This window comes from Nyctibius grandis, chromosome 1 (genome assembly GCF_013368605.1).
Source record: "Nyctibius grandis isolate bNycGra1 chromosome 1, bNycGra1.pri, whole genome shotgun sequence".
Classification (NCBI taxonomy): Eukaryota; Metazoa; Chordata; class Aves; order Nyctibiiformes; family Nyctibiidae; genus Nyctibius; species Nyctibius grandis.
This window is the reverse complement of record NC_090658.1, coordinates 110,919,164-110,938,639: the sequence shown is the minus strand read 5'-3', so window position 1 is coordinate 110,938,639 and position 19,476 is coordinate 110,919,164.

Genomic DNA, 19,476 nt, shown 5'->3' with positions numbered 1-19,476 from the left:
TGTGCATGTAGCTTTTTTTTGTTGATAAAAAATACCAATATGGCCAAATTTAAATGTCCTGCAGAAATGTGGTAATTTAAATACACCCTTTTAAATATTCTGTCACCAATTCTTTATTTTTGTGCCCATTAAGTTAACTCCTCTTAGGCCTGGGAATATATAGATCAGTCCAGAAACCTCTGCAATTTTTTTCAGTGTTAACAAAAATGTCATTTTAATTTTTTTTCTTTTCAAAATAAGATTTCAGAACTTGCAAAGATTTCACTCCAAAGCAGAAACATTTGTTTTCCCATTTCAGTATTTTCTGCGGAGTGCATTCTAATTAGCCCAAGCTGCATTCAGTCTGTGGCCTCTGTAGTACTCCCGGATGCCTCAGGAGCCTTTCTGCAAGCCATGCTAAGAATTGTCTGCAAACCTGCTCAGTACCAGCTCTCACTGATCCTCCCAAGCCTCTTGGAAAGCCACCTTACTATCATTGCATGCAATATTTAACAGTTGCATGGCTCCCAGAGAATTATTCACATTCTGCAAAGCATCTTTAGAAATACTCTAGGTTTAGTAACATTTAGAAGATATAGGGGGAAAACAACAAAACTCACTACAAACACTCCTTATCAAGTCTGTGCTCTCGTCCTACAAGCCTTATGTAGAGTGGATAGACTTTTCAGTTCTACTTCTGCATGTTGTCTGCATCAAAGTATCTCGAATAATATTCATGTTCCCTCCCTCAGCTGGCTCACTTTTAGGAATATTTTTGTTCCTGTTTCCATCCATTAGATGACTCATTTATTAACTCTAGCTCTATTGAAATGGCAAGAGTCAGATGCTCGTCTCAAATAAGAGGGTCATCAAACTTGATGACTTTTTGACTTCTATTTATATGAGATCAGATATGCAGGTATGAAACATCTCTCTTGTTTTCAGAGGCTTTGAATTAGCATGGTAGCTATGGATATCAAAGTGCAGGCCAGTGAAATATGAGGCTGAAACACAACTTTTTTCTTTTTAATCAGATGATGAATGAGACATAGCACTGCAAAAATATGGTTTATTAAAATACTATTTTTAAAGAAAAGCAGATAATTCTGAAAAGAATCAAGTTTCTTCTCTTCACAGAAAACTCATTTGACAGTATTGCTAGTATTAAAAATGCCCCCAAATTATGTTAAAGTGTTTACCAGCATACAAGCTGCTACTGTTGTTTTGTTCTATCAAATTACTTTGCTCTCTTTCTGTTTTTCATATTGCAGAACAGAAACATTGGAATGCACAATTTACTGAAAGTGAACTACTTGAGTTGACCTGCAGTATATACCTTTCATTATTCAATAAAATCTTACAGTATTAGATCTCAAGTATCTTAATCTTTTCTCCTCAACACAGCAAAATAGCAAGAATACGTGTTTATCATGATGTTTCAACATATTTCTTTACAAGAACAAAAGAAACATTTCTCTTCCTTTAGAAACAGTTGCATTTTCAACAAAAGAGGAAACAAATTTTATGATCTAGAAATTGGAAAAAAAAAATATTACAAATGAAATTGCACCCATTTTGCAACTGAGCAATCAGAAAATCCATAAAATAAATGCATTTCTCCTACTGAAACAAAAATATGATCTATAATTGTATATGTGAACCATAATAATATAACTATAATAATATAATACTGCAATGGCTATTGACATGTCTCTCTTCCATTGACACATTCCAACTAAAAACTGGCAGAATAGGTAGGATTACTAGGCTGGGGGATTCAGATGAGAGAAGGGAGCAATAATCCTACTTCGAGAAATCCTGATTTAGCAATTAGAAAAAAGGTCAATGTTTAATCAATTGATTCATTTTTAAAAAAAACCAATTTTTTTTTTATGATTCTTAAGCCAGTATTGAATAGGACTGATGAATTATTTCACAATCTTTTAGATACTGTATGTAAGTCAGTGAGACTTCCATACTAGCTGTGTGTCACCTTGGAGGTAAGAGCAATGAAGACAGTATATCTGTGGCAAGATCTGAATTGTTTGATATAATTTTCCAGTCAAATACAAAGGTAATGCTGCCTCCCAGCCCAGCTCTGGATTCACAGACTACTGAAAACAGTGAAAGCTCCAGGGCTTTCCAGAGAGGTCCCACGCAGCTATAGTAATAGATGCAGATACAGTAGGGATTGAGCTGTGAGGTAATGAAGAACCATGTAATGAACATGTTAATTAGCTGAAATGGGAAAGAAAAAGCAGGCATATTCTGGAGATACTGAAACCAAAAGGGTCTTTGGCTGCTCAGAAGTGCAGCAAAATGGCCCATTCTGCAATTTGTGGGCTGTTTCTAACAGAAAGTTACACAAAGCCACAATGGGGACTTACCTCCTGCATCCACATGCCAAAACCTAAACTCTGCTGAAAATGCAGAGAGTAATGGGTTTAACTTTAGACTAGAAATGAGTTTAATCTTGAGGTCAGAGACTCACAAATACTTGATTTGCAACTGATTCCAAACAGAGCTTCATGTGTGTGATTTTAACTGAAATCTATAGGGAGCCCCATGCAGTTGCTCAGTCAAAACGATGTTTCCACTGTTAAATCAATATATGTGGAAAAGGAAGTAACCTCTTTGGAAGTAACTTACATGAGAAGTTAGAGAAAAGTTGTTTCTCACCTCTTCTTCCCATCTGTGGACAATGCAGTTTCATAAAAATAAAGACAGAAAGTGTGAGAATGCCAAGTATTTGTCAGACCCAGACAGTATTAAGTAATTAAACTTTTTACTATGTGCTACTTCTGAAGGTCAGTGGTTCCCTTGTATTTCAAAGTAGCTGCGCAAAAGAAGACACCAGCAACAGGAACAGCATACACAAATGGTGCTTGAAATTGAACAGGAAGGAAAATCCAAAGGAGTTGTTGGAAATCTGCTAGTATGTTCTTTTTGAAAGTATTAAATTTTTGTGGTCTTGATTACTGAACATAGCATCCCGTCTCATCAGGCAGTGAATTTCTTAGCATACGTTCTCAAATCAAAGGCATTGGCTCGCACCTACTAAAACAGTATATTATCAGGACTCAGAAAAAAAACAGATAAATCACTTGAATGCCCTTAAGCAACACTGTGTTTCTGCATTCTGAAAACGTTCCATACATTATGTAATGCTTTCCAAATCATCCAGTCATTCCACCGCTGGATTAATAAAGGATTAATGCATATGAAATTAGGTAAATACATAAGTAAGCTTCCACATCAGCCTAACAGAGACAGAGAAGGAACTGCAGGATTTGTTATTGAAAGTTTGTACACTTTTCAAGTTTAGCAAGTAAAATTACAGAAACATCTGGAAGATGTTATGCTTAGTATCGTATTTATCTCTATAAAACAAGGTATTTGCTTTTGTTTATTGCTGAAAAAATAGGGGTGGTGGCATCTGAGTTGCTCTTGATGTTCTCCTTTGAATATCTTGATAAACTGCCCAAAACTCTGCCAAACTCTAGTGGGGTTTCCAAGCACATGCTGAAGAAAGAAAGCAGCCGGACATCTATAGGAAGTATAACAGCTGGATCTGAACATTCAACATGATATATATTGTGTTAACAAAAACAATCCAAGTATATCTCCATCTCCACAGAACTTCCTTTTGATTTGAGTTAGGTATATGAGCGGAAAACTATCTTTCTAGTATCTTAGGATAATTTTTTTTCATTGAACGTAAGCAATGTGTGTTGACTTCAGTGAGGCATCTTGTGGAACAAGGTACTACACGAAGCATGTAATGGTTTCAGTCACACAGGTTCCTTTTTATTTGTGTTCTGGAATATGAAAAATTTTTTAGTTACCAGAACTATCCTGCATAATGTATTAAGTAGGCTACTCGAAGATACTGTGAAGTTTTCCTGCCCAATGAGTTTCCAAACTCCATCTTGCCACTTGTTCTAGATATGTCAATTCATATTTAAATTTCAATCAGTGACTGTAGATTTTTTTTTTTAATTTCATAGAATGATAGAATCATTTAGGTTGGAAAAGATCCTTAAGATCATTGAGTCCAACTGTCCAATTTGTCTATCATGTGGTAGAATCTGGGGTAAAATATCTTATTCTTGTGCTATCCTAGGTCTCTCAGGAAAGGTTGCTAGACTGTAGGGTTAAGTTTACTTTTATCTTTTTTTTTTTAAATTTTATTTCCTAAATTCACCTTGTTTATATTGGAACAACAATTTTCCAACTGCCTTTGCCATACCACTGTATAGACTCTTAAGGTGGCATTTGCTCCTAAATTTAGCTATCAATCAGCAACATAGATATTTACATCTGGATAGGTCAAACTACATGCTCATTTGTCAATGGATAGACACTCCTAGGGCAGAATTCTGGAGTCCCATTTTAGAACTGAAGATGTGATGAGATGGCTTACAAATTCAAACAATTTTCTTCCTAGAGGGCACAGAGATGGTAAATTCAGATATATACATTTAATCAAAGGAATCTTAGGATAAAATTTTGATTAGTATCTATGGTATTCAAGATTGTTAACTGAAATTTATAATGTTAGGTCCTCCGGAAATCTTTGAAATTTTCATCTGTAGACACTGAAGCTACATTGACTTCTGCGTGGTCCACATGCCTGAGTCCATAGCAAACTCAGTGCTATCTTTAAATCTAAGTATTTTATTTAAGACACCTGGTGTTTTTTTGAGTGAATTTATCAGGCAATTAGGAATCTAGTTGTTGTGAATGCCATGGATATTGTGTATTCTTTGCGAGTTCTAAGTCATAGTATCATGCAACTTCCTGGCTCTCTTTTGAAGATTGGAAATTCTCATCAGCTCCAGAGCAAGTTGGTGAGTAATGGAACATTCAAAGCCCACGCAAAGAGCAGCTGTAGACACTATGACTCTTAAACAATGAAATTCACAAAAAATGTTCCTTTTTATCAACATATTTGTAGAGTTTACTTTAAAAGAAATTGTCATTTTCGGCTTGTGTTACATCATACTGGTGAATAAAGTTAGCAAGGACAAGTTATTATCATGTAGTTTATTAGACGCCATCAAGTGTACAAGCAGAAGGGACATCCTGATGAGAAGTCAGAAGTCTTGAGAAATTACTGTCATTGTGCATGAAACTGAGGTCATGCCTAGAGAGAGGCTTGGATTAATGATCTCTCACTTTCTCTAAACACACATTTCAAATACCATGAACCATCTACGACTGCATGACAATTACTTTGAGAATGCATTTAATGTTTGTTGGTATTATAGCTATAAATATCAATGGATTGGTTAAAAAAAATCTGCTTATGAAATATGGACCTTTTTAGTTAAAGTATATTAAACTGTTAAATCGTTAACTATTACTTATCCTCAGAAAATACATACCAATAGCTACTAGGAACAGAATCACAGGAGCTATTACAAGCATATTTCTTGATAACTGGTTCATTAAGTCATCAAAAGCCAAAGATGTGGTGCTCACCCTTCAGCTCTCTGCAACAGACGATGAAGTCAAAGGGAATTTGTTCACTGGCTTCAGGGAATGGCCAAATTGTTCTTCCTGTCTTCTTGAGATGTGCAGGAAATTCTAGGTACAAAGTCTCTGAATTACTCCCTGATTACATTGAATTCTCTGCTCTGTTTAAATATTCTCTAGTTGTAGCGTTGATATATACTAATTCAGAAGAGTTTCTAAGCAAGATTTAGCTTATGTATGAATGCTGGATGACAAAACTGCCTCCAAAGTTTTAATCAGCCAGTGTAATCTGCTTTGGCATCTCTGAAAATTGACTCAGTCTCCAGGAGCCTGCTTCCTTTTATGCAAATGCAGGAAAATAAAAAAGTAACTTTCTGCCATGGATTGTTGATGGCATAAGGGTCTGGGTTTGACTACAGAAGGGATATTCTGAAAACATAAACAACACAGAAGCCTACTCATTAACACAGGAAAACAAGTGACTTTATCTGAGTTCCCCTAAGAATCATATCTTTTACAAGGTTATTGTTCCAGGCATGGAAATAAAAAGAATTTTACTTTTTAGGAAGAGATAGGAAGAAATTCAGAATAAATTCCAAGAAGAAAACAATTAATAATTCAACACTATTTCAGTTTAGAAGCCCCAGTGCCTTAGACATTTATAGTCATGACATTAGTCTTCTCGAAGGGGTAAGTAAATAAACGAATCTAGCATTATCCAGTTATTTTCATCCTTCTCTTCATTGCTCATTTGTTCAAACACTCTTGTTTAACAGGCTTCCTGCCTATGTCAGCCTATGTTGCAGCTGGTTAAGGTGAACACGACAAGGTTTAGACCAAAACCAGATGTCTAAACTGTATCCATTCTAGCAGCTGTAACATTGTTGTTGCCAGAGCGCTTTAAGACAGAACAGATCACTTGTTATCAGGAAGGCCCATTTAGTTAAAGTTGGGATAGGTGGCTGCAAAAAGCTCTGCTATTATAATTGTAGATGTGATGCTTAGGTATATGGTTTATAGTGGTGGACTTGGTAGTGTTAGGTTAATGGTTGGACTCGATGATCTTAAAGGTTCTTTCCAATCAAAATGATTCTATGACTATGATTCCTCACCCAAGACATATTGAAGTCATTTTTCTTATCATTACACAAGAAAGATGATAGTGTTTTAATATTCTTACCCAAATAATTTAAATGACCAAGATTCAGAATCCCATTTGTACTAACTTTCACGGTCTCTTGTGCAATTCAGCACGGTGCTACTTCGTGGTAAGAACTATTTCTGTCACACACATTTAGTCAGTCACATTTGGCATCCTATGAGATGTAATCCAGATTGGAAGGCCAGTTCAGAAACCCAGTCCATAAAGAAATGTAGAAAATAAAGTCAGACTCCTAAATGGTACTAGAAAAGAAATGCCAAAGTGCAAAGATTTCTCCTTTTGAACCCTCTGGAGAAGAGAGAAGAATTAGATAAAGTTATGATGCAACATGGAGAGGAGAATAATAGACAGAGTGAATCTTGTGGAAATTCAGTTTTGCCTTTTCTGCTTTTTGCTCTGTAGTAGAGAGTTAATACTTTCATGGTGTCGCACCTCAAATGTAGACATTGTTATCGCATATATTTTTAACTGTAGCAAAGAAAAAATCTATATTCTCCACCAGAAATACTATTAGATTGTTATGGATAATAAAGGAATAGCTTGACTTAGTGCAACAGGTGAATAGTCTCCATATACAGCTTTCAGAATGCCAGTCACTCTACATTTAGAAAAGTCAGACTTGCTTGTTAGTTTGCAGTAATATTCCCTGCTGCACTGAAATGTGCTCAGAATAAACTGTAGTGGAAGAAAATCTTAAATTTCTGTTCTTCCTCTCTCAAAAACACAAATAAAGTGGAGTTGTTTGGGATTTTGCTGATTAATACACTCATTCCTTTCCATTCCTTCTTTGAGATTCATGTAATTTTCAACCCACCTCTGGAATCTCTTTTTCTGAGTAAAGGAAAATATAATTCCAGGGTCATGGTCTGTCAGTAGGATTTTTGAGTACTCACTTCTACACCAGGAAAGGCATAAAGTTGCTGCTTTTGTGGACATTAAAAGACATTTTTCACAAACAGACCTGTAAGGAGACAAATCATTCTAGGCCCCAGATATAATTAATTTATTTGTTGGAGGTGAAATATTTATGTTTCTCAGTCAAGAAGTAGTATTAGCACAAAACAGTTTAGAGATATTCTACACCTTAATTCCAAAAGGCCACTCTCAGACTAAGAACAAGAGACACAGAAAAAGAAAAAGCAGTCCTCCCAGTTGCCCAGACCATAGAAGAAGTAAAGTATGTGCTGGTGAGTTTAAAAAATACTTTTTGAAAAAAAAAGAAAATCTATGTTTTATGCAAACAGATAAACTGAACATTTTACTTAAGTTTTTCAAAATACCAATATTTTTGCATCAACTCATAGACCTATTGGAATAAAAAAGCAAGACCATAACTTAAAACAGATTACTCTGTTGTTCTGAAATCCTCCCCTAGGAGAGATCTGATTCATTGCCAAAGATCTGACCCACATTCAAAGCAACGGAGCTCCTGAGTGAGAGCTCTTTCAGCAACCTAAGCCTTCCTTTGGCAGCCCCTTTGCAGCCAAATGGAGTCATAGAATCAAGGAATAGTTTGGGTTTGATGCCGAAATTATGCCCCAAAAGGCTCTATGAAACTGCTCAGAGACAAAGTTTGGTCTTTAAGCAGCGAGGTATTTATTTTAGGCAACGTTGGGGAACCCCCGGCTCGTGCCAGACAAAAGAGTTCCAAAGCAGTTTGTGGAAATCAGACTATTTATACAATTTGCATAAGAGATTACAACATCTTTTCATGCATATTCATATTATTGCAACATCTAATTATAATATTCCTAGCAGGCGGAGTTAAGGCGGAGTTATAGGCGTGGTCTTCAATTTGGGGAGATTTTGAGGGGTCGTTCCGTTCTTCAGCTTCATGAACCCAGTGTCCTTTCATCATCATCTTCACAAACTCTTGAACTTTCTTTAATTTGGATGGTTTCCCTATATACCTGGCAAGGATTCCTAGTGTCTTGGCAAGAATATTTGATTTCTTGGCTCATCCTTTTTCTTATCTTCCCTTTTATATATATGTTAGCATTTTTCAGCTTTCTCTGTTCCTACTTCATGTCATAGCGTCCTAGGCCATGTCATAGCATCCTGTTCCTCAGTGAATTATTACCTCCGCTTGTTAATACTAAATTCTCTAAGTTTTTGCTTAAAACCTACATTTAAACTTTAACTCTCTGATTCCTGTATTGCTACACTGTATTCACTTTCCTGGCTTCATTTCCCCCCTTTTTCTTAAAACTTACGAATTCTTTCGTCAAGTTCTAATCCTAGAGGGCGTTGATACGCCTGTATCATTGCCCAGATTATTTGGGTTCTCTTGATTATAGATTTTAATTTGTACCACAGGGATATATTTAAGAGAGTTAACAAGAGTATGGTTATGGTTATAATTAATATTGGGTGTATCACGTAGTGAAAAACTTGTGCCGCTGTTGGGGAATATCCTGTGAAGATATCCCACCAGTGATGCTGACCTACTTGTGCAACTTTTGTTAGGATATTATTTATACCTTCTGAGTTTTGTTCTACTTGCCAAAGCATACGTTGAGCTGTTTGGTTCATCTCCTGAACTAACTTCTCTACTTCAGGATGCACGAGCATTGCCTTGAGAAGCTTAGCATCCATACCTATCTGTAGCTTTGGTATCTCATGATATAAAGTATATCCAGCTTCGATTAATTGCTGGGTAGTTATAGGAGCGGTATAATTAAAGTCACAGCCTATAATTGTAGTGAAGTTACATACACAAAGGTTAGTATCATTAGTCGTTTCGTGACAGTTATCTATGATAACATCCTTGCAAGCGGTTCTAATACAAGCGCATCCATTCCCTATATAAAATACTTGTGACCAGGCTCTATTGTGTGGAAGCATTTCAAAGGTACATGCGCTGTCTTCAGCATCTAAGCATAAATCTTCAGCTTTTATAATGGCATTTTCGCAGATATAACCTAATTGTCCTTTAGGGATACACGTTTCTGTACTAACTGACTGCCACTTGTTCTTAATACTGTTATAATTTGCCCATACATTATGGTCTACAGGTTTGACAATGACGTTCTGATGTATAGCTCCTAATGTTAGAATAGGAAATATAGCCCTTTCTTCTGCAGCGCTAATAGTAAGGATATAAGTCTCAATGTGTTCGTACTGTGGATCATAAGTAAAGTTTACTAGTTGCCACCAGGCTTGGTGGTCTTTTTCAAATTGTGTAGTGGAGCTATCTTTTAGTATTATCTCTTTTATTTCTTGAGGTAATATGCCTGACATTCCTTCTCTCAATATTCCTGCTGCCACTGATTGTACCCATTTTTGCGTCTGAACGCACTGGATAGCAAGTGCAATTTCTTTACTAATATCTCAGGTATAATCAGCAATTTTTACGAAATCTTCAGCAGTGTGGTTGGCTACTAAGGTCATCAATTTAATTACCAGTGATTGTGTTTCTGCTAGTGTCTTCGAAAGAATTTTTGCTATCCCGTTCATCTATCGTATAAGGTTGATTATTATGTAAAACATAAATCTCAAATTCTGGGTGAGGGGCAGAGGTTGGTAGTGCGTGTGCACTAGACCACGGTCCTCCTGGAATAGGGTCTTGGGATAATACAATACTTATCAAAAGTCCAATGGTCAGTGCTGAAAGGGTTTGAGAGGGAGCTGGATTCATGATGTTCGGTCTTCTTGCTTATCTTCTGGAGCTTTCTTGACTCGAGAATAGTGAATCCATGTAGGCCGCTCCTTGATCCGAATCGCGGTGAAGGTGGTCAGCAGAACTTGGAAAGGTCCCTCCCACTTTTCTTGCAGGGGTTTTCCTAAAAGATTCTTAACATACACCCAATCACCGGGATTAAATGGATGTAGTTTACAGTTAGGTTGTTTGGGCTGATGTTCCATTACTACTGTGGCATTTTTATCAAAATATTTTCCTACTGCAATTATATAATCATATATATATTGATTACCTATTTGGTCTATAGCATCGTTATTTACAATTTGCATAGCATAAGGTCTGCCATACAGGATTTCAAACGGGCTCAACTTTTCTTTTGATCGAGGTTTGACCCTCAATCTAATCAGAGCAATAGGCAAAGCTAGATACCATTATAAACTAGTTTCTTGGCATATTTTAGCAATTTGTTGTTTGATAAGATGATTCATATTTTCTACTTGCCCACTGGCTTGTGGTCTGTAGGGCGTATGCAACTGCCATTTAATCTGCAATGCTTTGCTTATTGCTCTCACAACCTTTGCACAAAAATGTGAACCTCTATCTGAAGAGATACTTTTTGGTATCCCAAACCGTGGTATAATTTCATTTAACAAAACTTTAGTTACTTCTCTCTCTTTATTTGTCCTGCAGGGGAATGCTTCAGGCCACCCAGAAAATGTGTCAGTTAGTACTAACAAATATCGATACCCCCCTTTTCTTGGGAGTTCAGAGAAATCAATTTGCCATACTTCACCTGGAAATTTGCCTCGATTTATTGCTCCTTGGTGTATTTTGGTTCCGGTATTTGGATTATTCTTCAGGCATCGTTCGCATTGGGATGTGATTTGCTTTATGGTAGTGAATAATTTTGGTCCTGCTATTCTAGCTTGCAAATACTGATAAAGTGGATCCAAACTCCAATGAGCCTTTTCATGTTCCGTTTTTTTACAAATTGCCACATTAATTTCCCTGGTATTATTAGCTGTCCCGTTTCTAATTGACCCCATCCATTGTCTAATAATTTGCCTTTGTTCTTTCGAATCCACCTATGATCTGATTCCTGATAGTCTGGTTGAAAATTAGTACCTAGTTCCCCTGGTATTAAAGCTGTTATATTCACTTCTTCAGTCCTTATTGCAGCTAATTTAGCCTCTGCATCTGCTTTCCTATTTCCTATTTCCAGAACAGTGTTACCTTTCAGGTGTCCCTTGCAATGCATTATGGCCACTTGTGCAGGGAGTTGGACTGCTTCTAACAATTGTAGAATTTCTTCTGCATGCTTGACAGTTTTCCCTTGAGCAGTTAGCAGTCCTCTTTCTTTCCAAATTGCTCCATGAGCGTGTACGACTGAGAAGGCATACTGAGAATCTGTCCAAATATTAATTCATATGCCCTCTGCCAATTCCAAAGCTCGGGTAAGAACGATCAGTTCTGCCTTTTGGGCTGAGGTCCCTGCGGGTAAAGGATTTGATTCAATTACTTCTTTCGTTGTGGTCACCGCATAGCCTGCCATCCTTACTCCTTGCTTCACGAAGCTGCTGCCATCGGAGAAACAGTTGTCCGCATCTTCAAATGGCTCTTCTTTGAGGTCCGGGCGGCTGGAGTAGACTGCTTCGATAGTTTCCAGGCAGTCGTGCTCGGTTGGTTCTGCTGACACTCTTCCCTCTAGAAATGAGGCTGGATTCACAATGTTAATAACTTGAATAGTTATATCGTCTGACTCAACCAAGATTGCTTGGTATTTTAGGAATCTAGAAGGTAACAACCAATGGCCTCCCTTTTGTTCTAGTACTGCGGATACAGTGTGAGACACTAACACAGTCATTTTCTGGCCCAACATCAGTTTTCTGGCCTCTTCTATGTTTATGATTACCGCGGCCACTGCTTTTAGACAGCTGGGCCATCCTTTGCTTACTTCATCCAATTGTTTGGAGAAATAGGCCACGGCTCTTTTGTGTGGTCCCAATTGTTGTGCCAGAACTCCTAAAGCCATCCCTTGTCGTTCATGAGAGAACAGCCAAAATGGTTTAGTTACATCTGGCAGGCCCAAAGCCGGGGCTCTCATGAGTTCTTGTTTCAGTCTCCTAAAAGCTCCCTCTTCTTCGGGAGTCCAGACTAGGATACTTTTAGTTTCTTTTAATAAATCATACAATGGTTTGGCGAGTATCCCATATTGACAGATCCATAATCGGCACCAACCTGTCATCCCCAGGAAGGCTCAAAGATCTCTCACCGTTTCTGGTCTAGGCATTTGGCAGATGGCTTCTTTTCTTGCTGTTCCTAAGGATCGTTGTCCTCTGGAAATTTCATATCCCAGGTATACGATTTCTTTTTGCACCAGTTGCACCTTCTGTTGAGAAACTCGATATCCACTTAGACCCAGGAAAATTAACAGAGAAATAGTCCATCTAATACACTCTTCTTCCGTCTCAGTTGCTATTAGTAGATCATCTACGTATTGTAGAAGAGTACCATCTCCCTGTGGCCTTTCCCATTGTTCTAATTCCTTGGCTAATTGGTTCCCAAAAATTGTTGGACTATTTTTATAGCCCTGAGGTAACACTGTCCAGGTTGCTATTAGTAGATCATCTACGTATTGTAGAAGAGTACCATCTCCCTGTGGCCTTTCCCATTGTTCTAATTCCTTGGCTAATTGGTTCCCAAAAATTGTTGGACTATTTTTATAGCCCTGAGGTAACACTGTCCAGGTTAATTGAGTCTTTCTCCCTTTGTTCACAGATTCCCATTTGAAGGCAAAAATCTTTTGGCTTTCTGGGGCTAAGGGAAGGCAGAAGAATGCATCTTTTAAATCTAACACTGTAAACCAGATTGAATTGTCTCTTAATTTAGTTAGGAGTGTATAAGGGTTGGCTACCACTGGATGTAGTGTTTTTGATATTGCATTCACAGCTCTTAAATCTTGAACTAGCCTGTAAGTCCCATTTGGTTTCTTAACTGGCAAGATTGGTGTATTATAGTTTGATTCGCACTCTATTAATAACCCTAATTCTAAAAATTTCTGAATTATTGGTTCGATTCCTTTTCTGTCTTCTAACCTCAGTGAGTATTGTTTTCTCACTACTGGTCTTGCTCCAGGTATAAGTTCAATAGTGATAGGTGTTGCCTGTTTTGATTTCCCAGGTATGTCCGTAGCCCATACCAATGGGTATACTTCGCCCATGATTCGCTCGATATTATGACTCTCAGGTTTTGGTTCTACGCAACTGATCGTCAAGCTTAAAGCCATGATCAGTTGTTCTTCATTTATCTGGAATTCAAGTTTGTCTTTGTTGAATTTTATTACAGCTCCTAAATTTTCTAATAAATCTCTTCCCAAAAGTGGTCTACGAGCATCAGGCAGGTAGAGAAATTTATGAATTACTACACTTTACCCAATTTTGAATTCTAATGGTTTCAAAAGAAAGCTTTCTCAACCTGCCCAGCTGCTTCCACAATGTTAACATTTTGTTTGCTTATTGGTAATAAGGTCTGATTCAATACTGAAAATGTGGCACCTGTATCTACTAGAAATTCTACAGGTTTTTTTCTCCTTTCCCTAGCTGCATTTTTACCAAGGATTCTGCTAGGGAAGATTCCCCTCGTTCCAGTCAGTCAGCTCCTGTGTCAGTAATCATTATCGATTTCAGTTTGAGACAATCCTTTTTCCAATGCCCCATCTGTTTACAATACACACATTGATCTTTTCGGGAGGGGTGTATTTCCCCTCAGTGGGGCACTTGCACTTCGTCACACGGCGTTAGTGTTATTTCCCGGTAGGTTCCAGAGGGTCTCTGGTCCCTGCGGTGCGCAGAGCAGCCACTGCAGCACTGGCAGCCGCTGTGTCCTCACTCTCCCTCTGAGTCTCCCTATTTCGATACGCCTGCCATGCAGTCTCCAGCAACCTCTCTAAATCTCTTGCATCCATTCCTTGCACTTTCTGTAGCTTTCTCCTAATATCATCTGCCGATTGTCCCAAAAACAGAGATCCACTGTTCCCGGCAGAATTCCAGCCAGAATCAGAGCCTGCACCTGGGTTCTGACCGCTTTCACAAACACCACATCCAACATTGCATCCACATCCTCCCAGTCAGGATCCTGGGTTTTCACAATTAGTTCAAATCCTTTAGCAACCTTTTCAGGATCATCCCGATAATTCCCAGCAGCATCTCCTTCTCTATCCCCTCCTCCGATCTTTCATTCTGTGCACCAACCTTTAAACACTTTTGTACAATGCTACAAGCCAAACAATATCCTTTTAACCTCCCATTTTTTTTTCCTTTTTATTATTTTTTTTCCTTTTTTTTTCCCCTTTTTTTTTCTTTTTTTTTTTTTTTTTTTTCCTAATCACCAGGACCATAGGGTCCTGGGGTGCTAAATTAATTCCACATTCCTTTTGTCACCCTTTACTCTGGGTAATTCCAGAGAGTAAAGAACATATCTGCATAACCCACTTCATCCCATTTTCTTTCCCTTCTTAAAAATAACATAAGTTGTCAACTGTCGGATGTCGCTGCGAACTATAAAATACACCTTTTACAGGAAATGCAGTTAAGATGTTATGAATACCTGTCTGTGAGTGTGATAGCTGGTAAGATATTATTCACTCTTATATTGCAATCTCTCCTCATACAAAATTTTAAACGTATTACAAGACGACACACAGCAAACAAGGAAGCGAAAGTGAGCTGAATTACACAGGAATCACATAAAACACAAACAATACGGGATTAGATTTTCCCATTTAAAATTTATAAAACACAAAGACAGGGACTGGGGCCCGAACACTTACACACACAGACAGACAGACAACAATTAACAATTACTATAAACACAGTATTTCAGGTTCCCACATTTATCAATCACTTTGTCCTTCTCCGGCTGTTTCCCTCACGGGATAACAGAACCGCGGATCCAGACTCTGCACTCGCTTCGTACGTATTTGTACGTCTCACTCACACAATCACACAAATTCAGATACAGAGTCAAGTTACAATAAACAAATTTTCCTCTGAACATTCACTCGCCCCCCTGCCAAAACCTCGGGGAGACCAACAAAGGTACAGAGATTACAAAGTTAACAACAGCAGCTGCTACTCCCCATATAAAATTTTAAACATATAGAGACTGGATTCTACAATCGTTATCTCTACCGCATTCCAAAGATTCCTCAGTAAAAAAAAAAACAAGGCTTTCATGGGTCCTAAAGACCCTTTGTCTTAAATCAAATACGGAAAAGCAAATACAAATAATGACAACACAGAGCAAAGCGCCTTTTACACTGCAGTGGTGGGACTCTAACCCACGGTTCACAGGACTCTAACCTGCTGAGGTGGGACTCTAACCCACGGTTCGCAGGACTCTAACCTGCTGAGGTGGGACTCTAACCCACAGTTCACAGGACTCTAACCTGCTTAGATGGGGGACTCTAACCCCCTTAGGGGACTAACGCAGAGCGCGTCCCCTCCTGCTTCCCCGGGCAACCGTGTCCGGTCCCCACCTTTTCTTTACCTCATGAGCTTAAAAAAAAATAAAAATAAAATATAAATACCTCTGAAAGTAACAGAAGGTCCTTGTCCACCGGCGTGTGAAGCCAAGGGGTTGGGGAGACTTTGTCGACAGAAGATCAGTCGGGGGGGCCTCACAAGTGTCCCCAGACCCCCCGGATTACAGCACAGCGGAGCGGGAGCCTCCTGCCTGGCTCGCCAGAAATGATGCCGAAATTATGCCCCAAAAGGCTCTATGAAACTGCTCAGAGACAAAGTTTGGTCTTTAAGCAGCGAGGTATTTATTTTAGGCAATGTTGGGGAACCCCCGGCTCGTGCCAGACAAAAGAGTTCCAAAGCAGTTTGTGGAAATCAGACGATTTATACAATTTGCATAAGAGATTACAACATCTTTTCATGCATATTCATATTATTGCAACATCTAATTATAATATTCCTAGCAGGCGGAGTTAAGGCGGAGTTATAGGCGTGGTCTTCAATTTGGGGAGATTTTGAGGGGTCGTTCCGTTCTTCAGCTTCATGAACCCAGTGTCCTTTCATCATCATCTTCACAAACTCTTGAACTTTCTTTAATTTGGATGGTTTCCCTATGTACCTGGCAAGGATTCCTAGTGTCTTGGCAAGAATATTTGATTTCTTGGCTCATCCTTTTTCTTATCTTCCCTTTTATATATATGTTAGCATTTTTCAGCTTTCTCTGTTCCTACTTCATGTCATAGCGTCCTAGGCCATGTCATAGCATCCTGTTCCTCAGTGAATTATTACCTCCGCTTGTTAATACTAAATTCTCTAAGTTTTTGCTTAAAACCTACATTTAAACTTTAACTCTCTGATTCCTGTATTGCTACACTGTATTCACTTTCCTGGCTTCAGGTTGGAAGGGACCTTTAAAGGTCATCTTGTCCAACGCTCCTGAGGTGAGCAGGTACATCTTCAACTAGATCAGGTTGCTTAGAGAGCCCCATCCAACCTGACCTTGAATGTTTCCGGGGATGGGGCATCTACCACCTCTCTGGGCAACCTGTTCCAGTGTTTCATCACCCTCATTGTAAAAAATTTCTTCCTTCTATCTAGTCTAAATCTACCCTCTTTTAGTTTAAAATCATCACCCCTCGTACTACTGCAACAGGCCCTGCTAAAATGTTTGTCCCCATCTTTTCTTACAGGCCTCCTTTAAGTACTGAAAGGCTGCAATAAGGTCTCCTCAGGGCCTTCTCTTCTCCAGGCTGAACAACCCCAGCTCTCTCAGCCTGTCTTGAGGGTACTCCAGCCCTCTGATCATTTTAGTGGTCCTCCTCTGGACTTGCTCCAACAGCTCCATGTCTTTCCTGTGCTGAGGACTCCAGAGCTGGATGCAGTACTGCAGGTGGGGTCTCACAAGAGTGGAGTAGAGGGGCAGAATCACCTCCCTCAACCTGCTGGCCATGCTTCTTTTGATGCAGCCCAGGATACAATTGGCCTTCTGAGCTGCAAGTCCACACTGCTGGCTCACATCCAGCTTTTCATTCACCAGCACCCCCAAGTCTGTCTCTGCAGGGCTGCCCTCAATCCCTTCATCACCCAGCCTGTATTGATACTGGGAGTCTCCCCGACCCAGGTGCAGGACGTTACATTTGGCCTTGTTGAACATCATGATGTTTACACAGGCCCACTTCTCAAGCTTGTCCAGGTCCCTCTGGAAGGCATCCCAACCCTCAGACGTGTCAACCAAACCACTCAGCTTGGTGCCATCTGCAAACTTGCTGAGGGTGCACTCGATCCCATTGTCTATGTCATTGATGAAGATATTAAACAGTACTGGTCCCCATACGGACCCCTGAGGGACACCCCTTGTCAACAATCTCCATCTGGACATTGAGCCATTGACCACTACCCTCTGGATGAAACCATCTTACTAATTCCTTATCCATCAAACAGTTTACCCACCAAATCCATATCTCTCCAATTTAGAAAGATGTTGTGGGAGACCACGTCAAAGGCCTTACCAAAGTCCAGATAGACGACATCCGTAGCTCTTCCCTCGTCCACTGATGAAGTCACTTCATCACAGAAGACCACTAGGTTGGTCAGGCAGGGCTTGCCCTTGGTGAAGCCATGCTGGCTGTCTTGAATCACCTCCCTGTCCTTCATGTGCCTTAGCATAGCTTCTAGGAGGATCTGTTCCATGATCTTCCCAGGCACAGAGGTGAGGCTGACAGGTCGGTGGTTCCCAGAGTCCTCCTTTATACCCTTTTTAAAAATGAGTGCAATGTTTCCCTTTTTCCAGTCACCAGGCACTTCACCTGACTGCCATGACTTTTCCAATATCATGGAGAGTGGCTTGGCAACTACATCCCAATTCCCTCAGGACTCTGGGATGCATCTTGTCAGGTCCTATAGACTTACATGCATTCAGATTCCTCAGGTGGTCATGAACCTGATCTTCTCTTATAATGGAAGGGACTTTGTTCCCCCAGTCCCTGCCTTGAGGTCCATCCACTCGAGAGGTGTGGGAGGAGAGGCTGCCAGTGAAGACTGAGGTAAAACTGTTGTTGAGTACCTCAACCTTCTCCTTGTCCATTGTTGCCAGTTTGCCAGTCTTGCTCATCAGGGATGGGTATGCTTTCCTTGACCTTCCTTTTCTGACTGATGTACCTGTAGAAGCCCTTATTATTCTTTTAGTCCCTTGCCAAGTTCAGCTCCATCCATGCCTTGGCCTTCCTGACCCCATCCCTACACAACTGGGCAGCATCCCTGTATCCTTCTCAGGATACCTGTCCCTTCTTCCACTGCCTGTGCATTTCCTTCTCGTCCTTTAGTTTGACCAGCAGGTCTTGACTCAGCCATGCTGGTCTCTTGCTTTCCTTGCCTGATTTCTTACACCTGGTGTCAGGGCCCAAGTTAGATTCTGGGCTCTGAGAAGGTTCTTTACGATCCCAGAGAGCGACATTAAGACACAAACGAGGTCAGATGCTGCCACTCAGACGAGAGGGCGGAGAAAAAATGAAGCGATAGGAAAGGTAGGAAGTGAGAGGAGAAAACTAAGCAGGAGAGCAGAGAGAGCAGCAGGGTTAGTCACCACCATGGACCCCGCAGTGTTCTGTCGGTCCTCGTTCCTTGTTCCTCGGTGGGGGGTGCACAGAAGAAGAAGCAGAAGTAGGCGACACCTGGAGGAGGAGGGAGGCAACGGCAGGGAGCAGCAGCCACTGAGCGGGGGGGGGGCAGCAGCAGCAATAAGCAAGGAGGAAGCAGGCAGGAAGTAAGGACCCTGCGGTTGGTCCATGGGGTCCTTTTTATGGAGAGAGGGCGGGTGTGCACACTTGCTTCATCCAATGGGCAGGTGTCTCCATGCTGCCTCGTCCAATGGGTGCGTGCCTCCATGCTGGTCTCCTCCAGTGGATGCGTGCCCATGGGCCTTGGCAACAGAGCTTGACGCTGGACACAATTGCAAACTTTGAGACATTTATCTGCCATTTTGTGGTCCCTCACACCTGGGGATCAACAACTCACTTCAGTGCCTGGTAAAATTATGGAGTAGGTTATTCTGGGAGTTACTGAAAAAAACTTGAGAGACAACACAGTCATTGGTCATAGCCAGCACAAGTTCACAAGGGGAAAGTCCTGTTTAACTAATTTAATTCCCTTTTATCACAATGTCACCCATCTAATTGACCAAGGGAAGACAGTAGATGTGG